Source organism: Rhinolophus sinicus, linkage group LG06 (assembly GCF_036562045.2).
Source record: "Rhinolophus sinicus isolate RSC01 linkage group LG06, ASM3656204v1, whole genome shotgun sequence".
In the NCBI taxonomy this organism is placed as follows: Eukaryota; Metazoa; Chordata; class Mammalia; order Chiroptera; family Rhinolophidae; genus Rhinolophus; species Rhinolophus sinicus.
The window spans coordinates 11330007-11339498 of NC_133756.1; the positions used below are offsets into that span (position 1 = coordinate 11330007).

The 9492-nt window shown below is 48.9% G+C and overlaps 1 long non-coding RNA gene across 3 annotated transcripts in view; it reads left to right on the forward strand.

Annotated features, from left to right (window-relative positions):
* The window catches only part of LOC109444866 (uncharacterized), a 49795-nt gene extending 41731 nt beyond the window's left edge, over positions 1 to 8064 (forward strand). Inside the window, exons 1-3 of one of the 3 annotated variants that reach the window (XR_012497151.1) lie at positions 666 to 4386; positions 6281 to 6428; positions 7753 to 8064. This is a non-coding gene — a long non-coding RNA (uncharacterized LOC109444866). Of the gene's footprint in view, positions 1 to 665; positions 6429 to 7752 lie in introns of those variants that run through there. The other 2 variants (XR_012497149.1, XR_012497150.1) reach the window with 2 other exon arrangements.
* The last annotated feature ends 1428 nt before the right edge of the window (positions 8065 to 9492 follow it).

A 9492-nucleotide genomic window follows, 5' to 3' on the forward strand; every position in this document is an offset into this window, starting at 1 on the left:
AGTGCCTGGGCTTCTTTCTGGCCCATGGTTCCTGCCTCCTCTCCCTCTGCTTTTCTACAGCACAAGGAAGCCTGAGTGGGATGCCCGGCTCCTTCCTTACCCCCACCCCCAGCACCTGGGACGGGCATGTGATTGTCGCTGCTGCACTCTGGGTCTCCCACTCCTGGAGCAGTCACAGCAGGTCCCAGGGGCCTGGAGACAACAAATGATTCCCCGCTGACTGGTTGCTGGCTGCCTCCTGCCTGCCAGCCCATTCTGCTGCACACGGCAGATAACCATGTAAGGCCAGGGAACCCCTCCTGCCCGCGATGGTGTGATTTAAACCTGAACTTCGCTTTGCTTTCATCCCCCGGAGAAGCAAGATTTAGATAATAAATTTCCCTGCCTTCCTGGGAGCATGCACACACGTGCACAGACACACACCTGCACACTTACATAAAGGTCCTCACACATTGCAAACTCCCCATGCACGACTACTTGCACAGAAATGTGTCCACCCCATTTGCGACCCACATGTGTACACGTTCACATATGATGCATCTGTATGCAAACACATGCCATCCAGGGACCTCACAGCCACAGGTTAGGGCAGGAGGAAAACGTGGTGGTGGCCGGAACAGCTGGGCCTGTGGGGTGGGTGGGAGGGGTCAAGTGGACAAGCAAGGCTGAAGTTGCAAGAAGCTCTCCAAATCTCACCCCTCCTTGTTGCCTTGAAGAGAGGAATGAGGATTGTGTCTTTGTGTGAATATGTGTGTCTGTGTGTGTGTGTGTCCTGGTGCCCAAGTCTGTGCCTATCTGTGGGTGTTCACAAGTGTGGGTGCCTTTGTTGGGTACTGAGGCTGACAGTCTGTGGAGAGGGGAGAGAGTGATGTATTGTGAAGAACTCGGGACTGGAGTCATGCCCACCGTGCCGCTGGCCTGCTGTTGGCCTCGCGGGAGCTGGTGCCCCTCTCTGGTCTTCAGTTCCTTCTAGCAGCTGAGGGTCCCGCCAGTTCTGACTTTATAGTCTCTCTCTGTGACCTGGAGGATGTGTTTCTCTGAGGTCTGAGTGAACTGCGCTTGTATGTGTGTGTGTGTCTTTGTGCTGAGTACATGGTTGTGTGCATGCTCGTGCCATGGCGTGTTGTGTGTTTGCGTGAGTGTACTTTGCAAAGCAGACAGGATGCCCGTGTGCCTATGTTTGAATTGTGAGTCCACGTTCAGTCTAGTGTGTGTATGTGTGACGGTGAGTTTGGGAAATAATTTGTGGGTGTGCTTTGCTTAGTGGAAGAATTTGAGGGTGAGGACGTGAGGCCATCCTTGCTTAAAATTGCACCGCTCCCCTCTTTTTACTCCTTCGATTTAACCTTCTCCATAACATTGATCACCATTGAGCACACTATCTATTTATTAGAGTAGCCCCCTCTTATCCGAGGGGGATATGTTCCAAGACCCCCAGTGGATGCCTGAAACTGCAGATAGTACTGAACCCTATATGTACTATGTTTTTTCCTATACGTACATGCATACATACACTTTATGGCTTCTCTGTGGCATATCCAAATTGCCAGCATCATTACTCCTGGGCTTTGGGGCCATTATTAAGTAAAATAAGGGTGACTTGCACACAAACACTGTGATACCACCAGTCGATGTGAGAACCGAGATGGCTACTAAGTGATGAATGGGCAGGTAGTGCATGCAGTGTGGATACATCGGACAAAGGATGATTCATGAGATTTCATCACACTACTCAAAACAGCATGCAATGTAAAACTTATATATTGTTTATTTCTGGAATGTTCCATTTAATGTTTTCAGCTCTCCATTGGCCGTGGGTAGCTGAAACTGCGGATAAGGGGGGCACTACCATATTTTGTTTATGGCTTCCCTCTCCCTTACCAGAACATAAACCATACAAGGACAGGAATTTTAGCTGTGTTGTTCATGTCTGTATCCCCATTATTAGAACAACCTCTGGCACACAGTGGCATTGTGGATGTTCAATAAATATTTATTGAATGAATGAATAACTTTATCACCTTCTTCAAGAGTTCCCTTAAGTGTCACTTTCCCCTCTCCTGAAAATATTGTTAATCATAAAGGACCATGTGTGAACCAGGAGGAGTGGCTATCACCAAGGTGCAGAAAAAGTATGGGAACAAGGTGAAACGAAAAGTTACACTTTAAGACAGGAGTGTTGCTTATCTTTCTTTCCAGGAGCAGTTTTGATGAAGTTCTGAGGGTGGGAGAACAGATTTTAAAGTGACAGGAAGGGAGGTGGAGAAGACGGAGCAAAGACAGTGGGTTTAAACAGTATTTGGAGGAAGAGGAAGAAACGTATTAGCTGAAGAGGCAGTGAAGGTCCATGATTGCTCCACGACCTTGGTGACATTTATCAACCTTCCTGTCAGGACTGTGCCAGGTTCATGGCATTTGGTAGCTTAAGTAGGTCTTTGGGTGTATGTGACAGGGAGTACCGTGTCTCCCCGAAAATAAGACGGGGTCTCATATTAATTTTTGCTCCAAAAGACGCATTAGGGCTTATGTTCAGGGGATGTCATCCTGACAAATCATGCTAGGGCTGATTTTCCGGGTAGCTCTTATTTTTGGGGAAACACGGTATCTAACTTAAGGTAGGAATTAAGGTTAATGGAAAAATGTCTAGACCTGTGCTGTCCGCTACCGGAGCCGCTGGCCATACATACGTGGCTTTTGAGCACTTTAAGTGCCACTTTCTTAATGAAACCCCAACCACCCTATTTTAATTGCTACCTGGCCCCTCCCAAGCATTTCAATTCCCCTTATCTTGTTCTAATTTTTCTTTTGCCCTCATCACTTTCTAATTACTAATTTAAGTTTATTTTTCACTGTTGGTTTCCCTATTAGAATGAAAGACCTCACAAGGGGTGGAAACTTTGTCTGGTTTGACCCCTGATGTGTCCCACATACCTAGAAGTGTGCCTGGCATGCAGCAGGTGCTTAATCAATACTTAATGAATCAGTGGATGATGCTATCTGTGGAGTGAGGGTATGAGTGGACTTGTGAGTGTTTGTCTTGGTGTGAATGGGCTTGTAAGGTGAGCGTTCATGGGGGTGTGACTGTCATGGGCTGTGTTTTGATTGTGGGGCAAGTGAGTTAGGAAGGAGGGTGAGCTTGCTCCAAGGCTCTGTTCTCTGGGCCTGAGGGGAGCAGTTGTCTGATAGGAGCTTCAGGTTTTGGGCACCCTGCCTGGACATTGTTAAGGGTTTACAAACAGACCCACCGATGGCTTCCTCTAGAATCGCTAGGAATCCTTTCCTTGAGAAGCTGTTCCCTTGGTGGCCATGGGCCTGAGCCCAAGCCCTGGCAGCTTCCTGGGTCCATTCCCTCTTTACCCCAAGTTTAGGGAATTCCTTCAACCTGCAGCCCAGTCTGACCCCTAGGCTGGGAGGAGTCAGGGGAAGGGTGAAGACCGGTGGTCAGTGCTGGAGGACAGCCATGCTGAGTGGCTGGACTCAGCATCCAGATAGTCTGGACACATGGCTAAGGGGAGGGGCCTTGAAATGTCCCTTGGGCAGGTGGGGATCCTGGCAATTGGGGGTCTAGGACGCAGCAGACAGTTCAGAGGCATCAGGGTTGGGCAGCAGGCGGCTGGGTTCTGATGAAGGGCTGGGGAGGAGGGTCCCAGCTGGGGGAGCTTAGGACATGTATGTGGAGACCAGCCCACTGATCCCCGTCTTCAGGGAGCAATGGGTTCTGTGCCTCAGTCAGTCCCTTTGTATGTGAAAGTGGTGGGCACACAGCTGCTGGGAGGTGGAGGCGAGTGACAATCCCTCTGGATGACAGTCGGGACTCAAAACGTGCTCAACTGAGTGAACTTTGGTCTGAGGCCCAAGAGGTAAGTGCAGTAGGGGCCAGAGACAAAGTGCCCCCTTTAGGCCAGCATTTGGGAAACGCTGCCTAACGCTGCAAGTGCGGTGTTCAGGGCCAGAGTTCTCCTTAGCTTGTACAGTTTTCAGCTGTGTGAACTTAGAAAGGTTATTTAACCTCTCTGAGCCTTAGTGTCCTCACAGGTAAAATGGAAACACGTTTTATTTCATAGTAGGATTGAAAGGATTAAGCTGTTATTACTCGTGTTATTATTCTATTTAAAAACCTGCACAGATCCAGGAAGAGAAGACTGCCTTGACAGGAATTCACATAATAAGATTCAGGGTTTGCGCTGACCTCAAATGAATGCCTAGTGTGGATGGTGAAATCTGTGACACTTAGAGAAGAAAGTGGTGATCTCTGGAGCCAACATGGATTCACCAAGACCAGATGAATCTTTTAGATGCTTGACAGCTTAATGACTGGTGGATGAAGAAAATGAGCTAGTGTGAAGTGGAGCAGAATCTGTTTAATGAGCACCTACTGTGGGCCAGGTACTTTAATACATGGTCTTACTTAATCTTTACAAGCTTGTGCACTAGATGCAACAGTCTCATTTTGCAGATGAGCAACTGAGTCTCTGGAAGGTAAGTGGCTTGCCCAAGACCAATGGAGCTGAGATTCAAGCCTGGATCTGTCTGATCCTTTCTGCCACAGCACACTGTCTCCTAAGACATAGGATCGGGTCTCTCGTGACTCTTGAAGACATGATTGACGGCTGTGAGGGTACAGAGGGGGCTCCCATCTGGCTGAACAACAGCCACGAAATGTTCTAAGTGGAGCCAGGTCAGTCTGTGAAGGTCTTTAGAGGTTGCTGTAGGGCTCTGCCTCCTACCTTGTTCTGACCAACAGATGCCAAGGATCCAGAAGAAGACATAAAGGGTGCAGGCCCATAACAGTAGGTGGTGGTACAACAGAATAAGGACAGAGGAAAGGTCAACTAGCAGAATCAGGATCCAGAAGGATCACAATAGGCTGGAGTGACTATGTGGCATGATGAAATACTGATGAAACGTCATAGGGATAAATGCTGAGGCCCATCTTGACTACAGGAAAAATTGTAGAGAGGAGCAGCAGCTCATGAGAAAGGGATTTAGGAGTTTAAGGGCCAGTAAGTTCAGTGTGAGTCAGTGGGCTACATTAATAGAGGTATGGGGTTTGGGACAAGGGAGGGGGACCACCATCCTGACCTGGCCTGCTCTCTGCCCTGGGGTAGTAACTATTGTACATATTTGAAGGTCATGTGCTTCCCACCCCCTGTTTTTACTCTGTTTTTTGGGGGGAGGGAGTTCTTTGAGGGGCAGGGCCCTTCTGGAGTTTGACCCTTGGATTCCATCCAGAGTAGCCCTCCGAAATGACACCTCTGAAGGAGAGAAAGAGGCTGCAGAGTTTCTGAACTTTTGTTTGAGCAGCAAGTCCTGGATCTGATCTTTATGCCACATTGACCTCATTTGAGGGAGAGGAAAGCACTGGTTCTTGACTGTTCTGGAATTGGGAGAGGTCCTGGTCCCCGTGGCCTCTGGCCAGCTATATCCACCGCCCCCCCCAGCTGTCTCCTTCCCTCCTCAGAGCCCTGATTTTGGTGGTCAGTGGTTTGCCAGGGCCTGGCAGGGCTGCTTCTCCTATGCTGGAGGCAGGTAGCAACAGAGAGCCTTGCAGTTGCTCAGAGTGCTTGAGCTGGGATGTCACCTGCCAAGCTGAATGCAGCGCAGGAAGCGCCTGGCTCAAAGACGTACTGTTTAATTTGGAGGTTCTGTTCCACTCTGAAATGCACTTCTTCTGGCAGCTGCAGTGAAGTGAAGCTGTTGAGCTTCCCTCTCTCATGCCAGAATCACAGCCACTTTTTCCTGAGAAAGAAGTGGGGCTGCAGATAGTTTTACTCATTAAATTCTTCTTTTCCTCTTAGATCTGTTTTTGTAAATTTTTTTTCACATGAACAGAGAAGTAAAACGGATGATGTTGAAATAAACCAGGCATTTCTGATAAGAAGGTTAAAGCAGATTGTTGGGGGTGGGGAAGGGGGGTTGGATACACCCCACGTTTCTGCACACAGGCTGCTCATAGCCTGTTGAGGATGGGCGTAAGAGAGAGTGTTTATGACTCTGCTCACCTCCCAGCCCACAAGAGCTGTTTCTCCAAGTGTCTTGGCGACTCACCAAGAAAGGCAGTTAAAGGAACTATCATTTATCAAGAGCCTACTAAGTGCTAGGCCTGCGGTATGAGTGAGCTCATTCAGTCCTCATAAAAACCCTGGGGGAGCAGGACGCATTTTATAGGTAAGGAAAGTAGAGGCTCAGATGGATTGAGGTAAACCAGTCAGGGGTGTACAGAGCTGGAATTTGAAGCTCCATCTACCTGACCCCAGACGCCACCCTCTTTTTGCTATAGTTTGTTACCCTGAACAGTTCCACATCAAGCTGGGGATGTAAAAGGAGGAGGAGGAGGACGAGAAGAAGAAAGAAGATGAGGAGATATCGGCCATGATATGGATGAGTGGGCATCCTACCTGGCGAGATGGAACAAGACACTGACTGCAGTGAGTGAACTAAGAAACAGCTGCTGGGTTTTGATAAATTTGGGTGATTTGGGGAAGGGTGTGGGGTGTGGATGGGTTTGGTTGGATAACCAGGGTGGACTTCTTGGAGGTGGAGGACCTAGAAGGTGAATGGAGGTCAGGCAATGGCCTTGCCACAGCATGAGCCAAGGCAGGAGAGGTGAGAGTCTGGCTTGGGTGTGAGGAGGTAAGTCAGGGTGGGGCAGAGATGGTTATGGTGAGAATATATGTGTTGGAGGGGGAGGGCGGGATCAGGTTGGAGTGTGTAATGCAAAGAAAGAGCCCTGGGCTGGGAGGCAGGTGCCTGGTTCTTGTTTTGGCTCTGTCACTGACTTGCTGTGTGATCTTGGGCAAATCTCTTTTGCTCTCAAGTCTCAGATTTTGTGTCTGCAAAATGGTAGAACTGAACTAGAGAATCCCTAAAGATCCTTACAGGATCCCGTGAAAAGAGAAGGTGACTATAGAATCCTGAAGACCTTGAATATCAAGAGTGGGCATTAGAATCATGAAATGTTAGTGCGGAAAGGAATCATGTACTGAAACGAACATCTTACTATACATCTTAAAGGATGAGTAGGAGTTTTCGAGGTGAAGGGAAGGGAGATGGGAGAGGGAAAAGAGGGAGGGCATTCCAGGCAGGGGCTATAGCATAATCAAAGGCATGGATGGAGGCAAAAGATAGGTGTGCAGGGGACACCAACACGTTTGGTGATGTTGAAAAATAAAGACTATCATAGGTGGAAGTCTTAAGAACTACGTGACCGAATGGGAGAGGGAGATGAAGCCAGACCTTGGAGGACAAGGGGCTTTTATTCCATCCTCTGGAATGAGAAGCCATTGAAGGGATTGGTGGTGTTCATTCACAGGGGCAGTTTTGAAAAATCACTTTGGCAGCTTTGTTGATGGATTTGACCGGGGCTGGGGGTGGGTCCAGGCCAGGGATGACCAGTTAGGAAGCTGTGGTGTCAGCCCAGTGAGAGATGGTGATGGTCTGAGGAAGGGAGCAGAGTGGATATGTTGAGGACAGCCTGTGAAAAGGAGAAGTGAGGAAGCAGAAAATAAAGGACTTGGTGATTGATTGGATGTGGCGAATGACGGGGAGGGAGGGGCAAGGACTCCCAGGTTCCTGGCTGGGTAATATTCCCCGAGACAAGAAACACAGGCCAAGGGACAGGTGTTTTGGGAAAGATGATGAACTCAGTTATGGGTCTGGGGAAGCTGAGGTTCCAAGGGACCATGTATGTAATGGCTCTTTCTTTCATTTATGTATTCATTCATTATTTATGGAGCACTTGCTATGTGCCAGACACCGCCGGATGCTGCCTTCCTGGAGCTGTCCATCTAGAAGGGCATTCAGAACGCTCTTCCTTATGCTGAACCCTGACCTGCTGAATTTCCACCCACTCGTCTTCTTCTGCCCATCAGGACTTCGCAGGAGTGTACCCCACTTCAGAGATTAGAGCTCAGACGATCACGGCTCGTGGCATCGCCTCTGGTTCAGGGAACACAGAGCTGTGGAGGGAATGTGGACTTTTGAAAATTATAAAGAAGTGGATTCCAGCCTGACCGCCTTTGTTTATGGGCTCGTCTGTTCAGCGGGTTTAATAAAACCTCTCTTACAGGCAGTGGTGTGCTGGAGTGGGTTCCTACTGGCTTGTCGAACAGATTGAGGGCAGCTCTTCCCAACTCTGTGTTCAGCGACATCCCATGGTAGTTTGAAGTTGACCGTGGTGGGCATATTTATACCACAGAAATTGGCAAATGCTACAAATCAGAGCTCGCTTTTTCCTCCAGATGGCTGGTTGGTAAATGTTTGCCAGCACATTACCGCTTACAGGGTGATGGTTAGGTGGATGGGTGTTGAGCACCGGGCACACGGCACCCACATATGCACACGTGCTTGGCACACAGTAGGTATGTCATAGCGTGATAACCTTCTCCTTTGACATTTGCCTGGTACAGGAAAAACTATTGTTTCATTAGTCAAAGTAACACCTACCCTTCAACCAGGGACGGTCCCCAATCTTTTCTCAGATGATGTGGTTCCAGTGAAAGCTGCCATCTTCTTATTCCCCTTGACCTCCACAGAGGGGTGGAGACAAAAGCATGAAGATTTTGGAGTCTTATGAATCTAGGCTTGAATCTTGGCTCTGCCTCCTGCTAGCTACGTAATCACCCTGAGCAAGTTATTTAATCACTCGGAGCCTCAATTAAGTCACCTGTAAATTGAGGATGGACATGCCTCCCTCATTAAGTTGTTGTGAAGATGAAATGAAGTAATGGGTGTGTGGGTGTGCAAGGACCTGACATCAAGGACGCAGTTTCAGTGAAAGCTTGACCAATGCCGGCCTCCTCCCCCTGAAAAGTCCGGTGTGGACTTGGGAGACAGTGCTGACAATGGGGGGTGGGGAGGGAGGGAAAACTGGGGCTGCCTCCTTGAGAGAGATGCTTGCTGGTGGAATATGTAGGCCGCGAGAGGCTCTGGGCTATAGGCTAGAGGACCCTCCAAATGTATTCTGAGTGCAGTGGAGGGGAACTCCCCAGGCCTCAGTTCACGCTTCCTGGGCCCTCACCTGCAGATCTGCAGATAGGCTCCTATCATCAGCTCAGCTTGTGGGTTTCTGGGGCGGCTGTGGCAGCTTGGGTTGAACTGATTTACCAGCCCCAAGCAGATTAAATCACCCAGAGTCATTTGAATTTTACCCGGCCTTGTCACACAAATCTTAGAAACTGCTGTCTGGCAAGAAAACTTTGTACTTCTTGGAGAAAGTCTCAGAGCTCTAGAAATTGAGGTGAAGTGGGAAAAAGGAGATGGGGCCAGGGTTTTTCTGCATCTCATGTCAGGCTTGAGTTGGGGAGTGGAGGAGGAATGAAGTGTGTGTGTGTGTGTGTGTGTGTGACAGAGAGAGAGGGGGAGAGACAGAGACAGAGAGAGACAGAGAGAGACAGAGAGAGAGAGAGAGAGAGATTGATTGCTGCAGAGGACTCTGGAGCAATGTCATCATGTCATCTCTGGCTGTGTGACATAGAGCAAATCACTTAACCA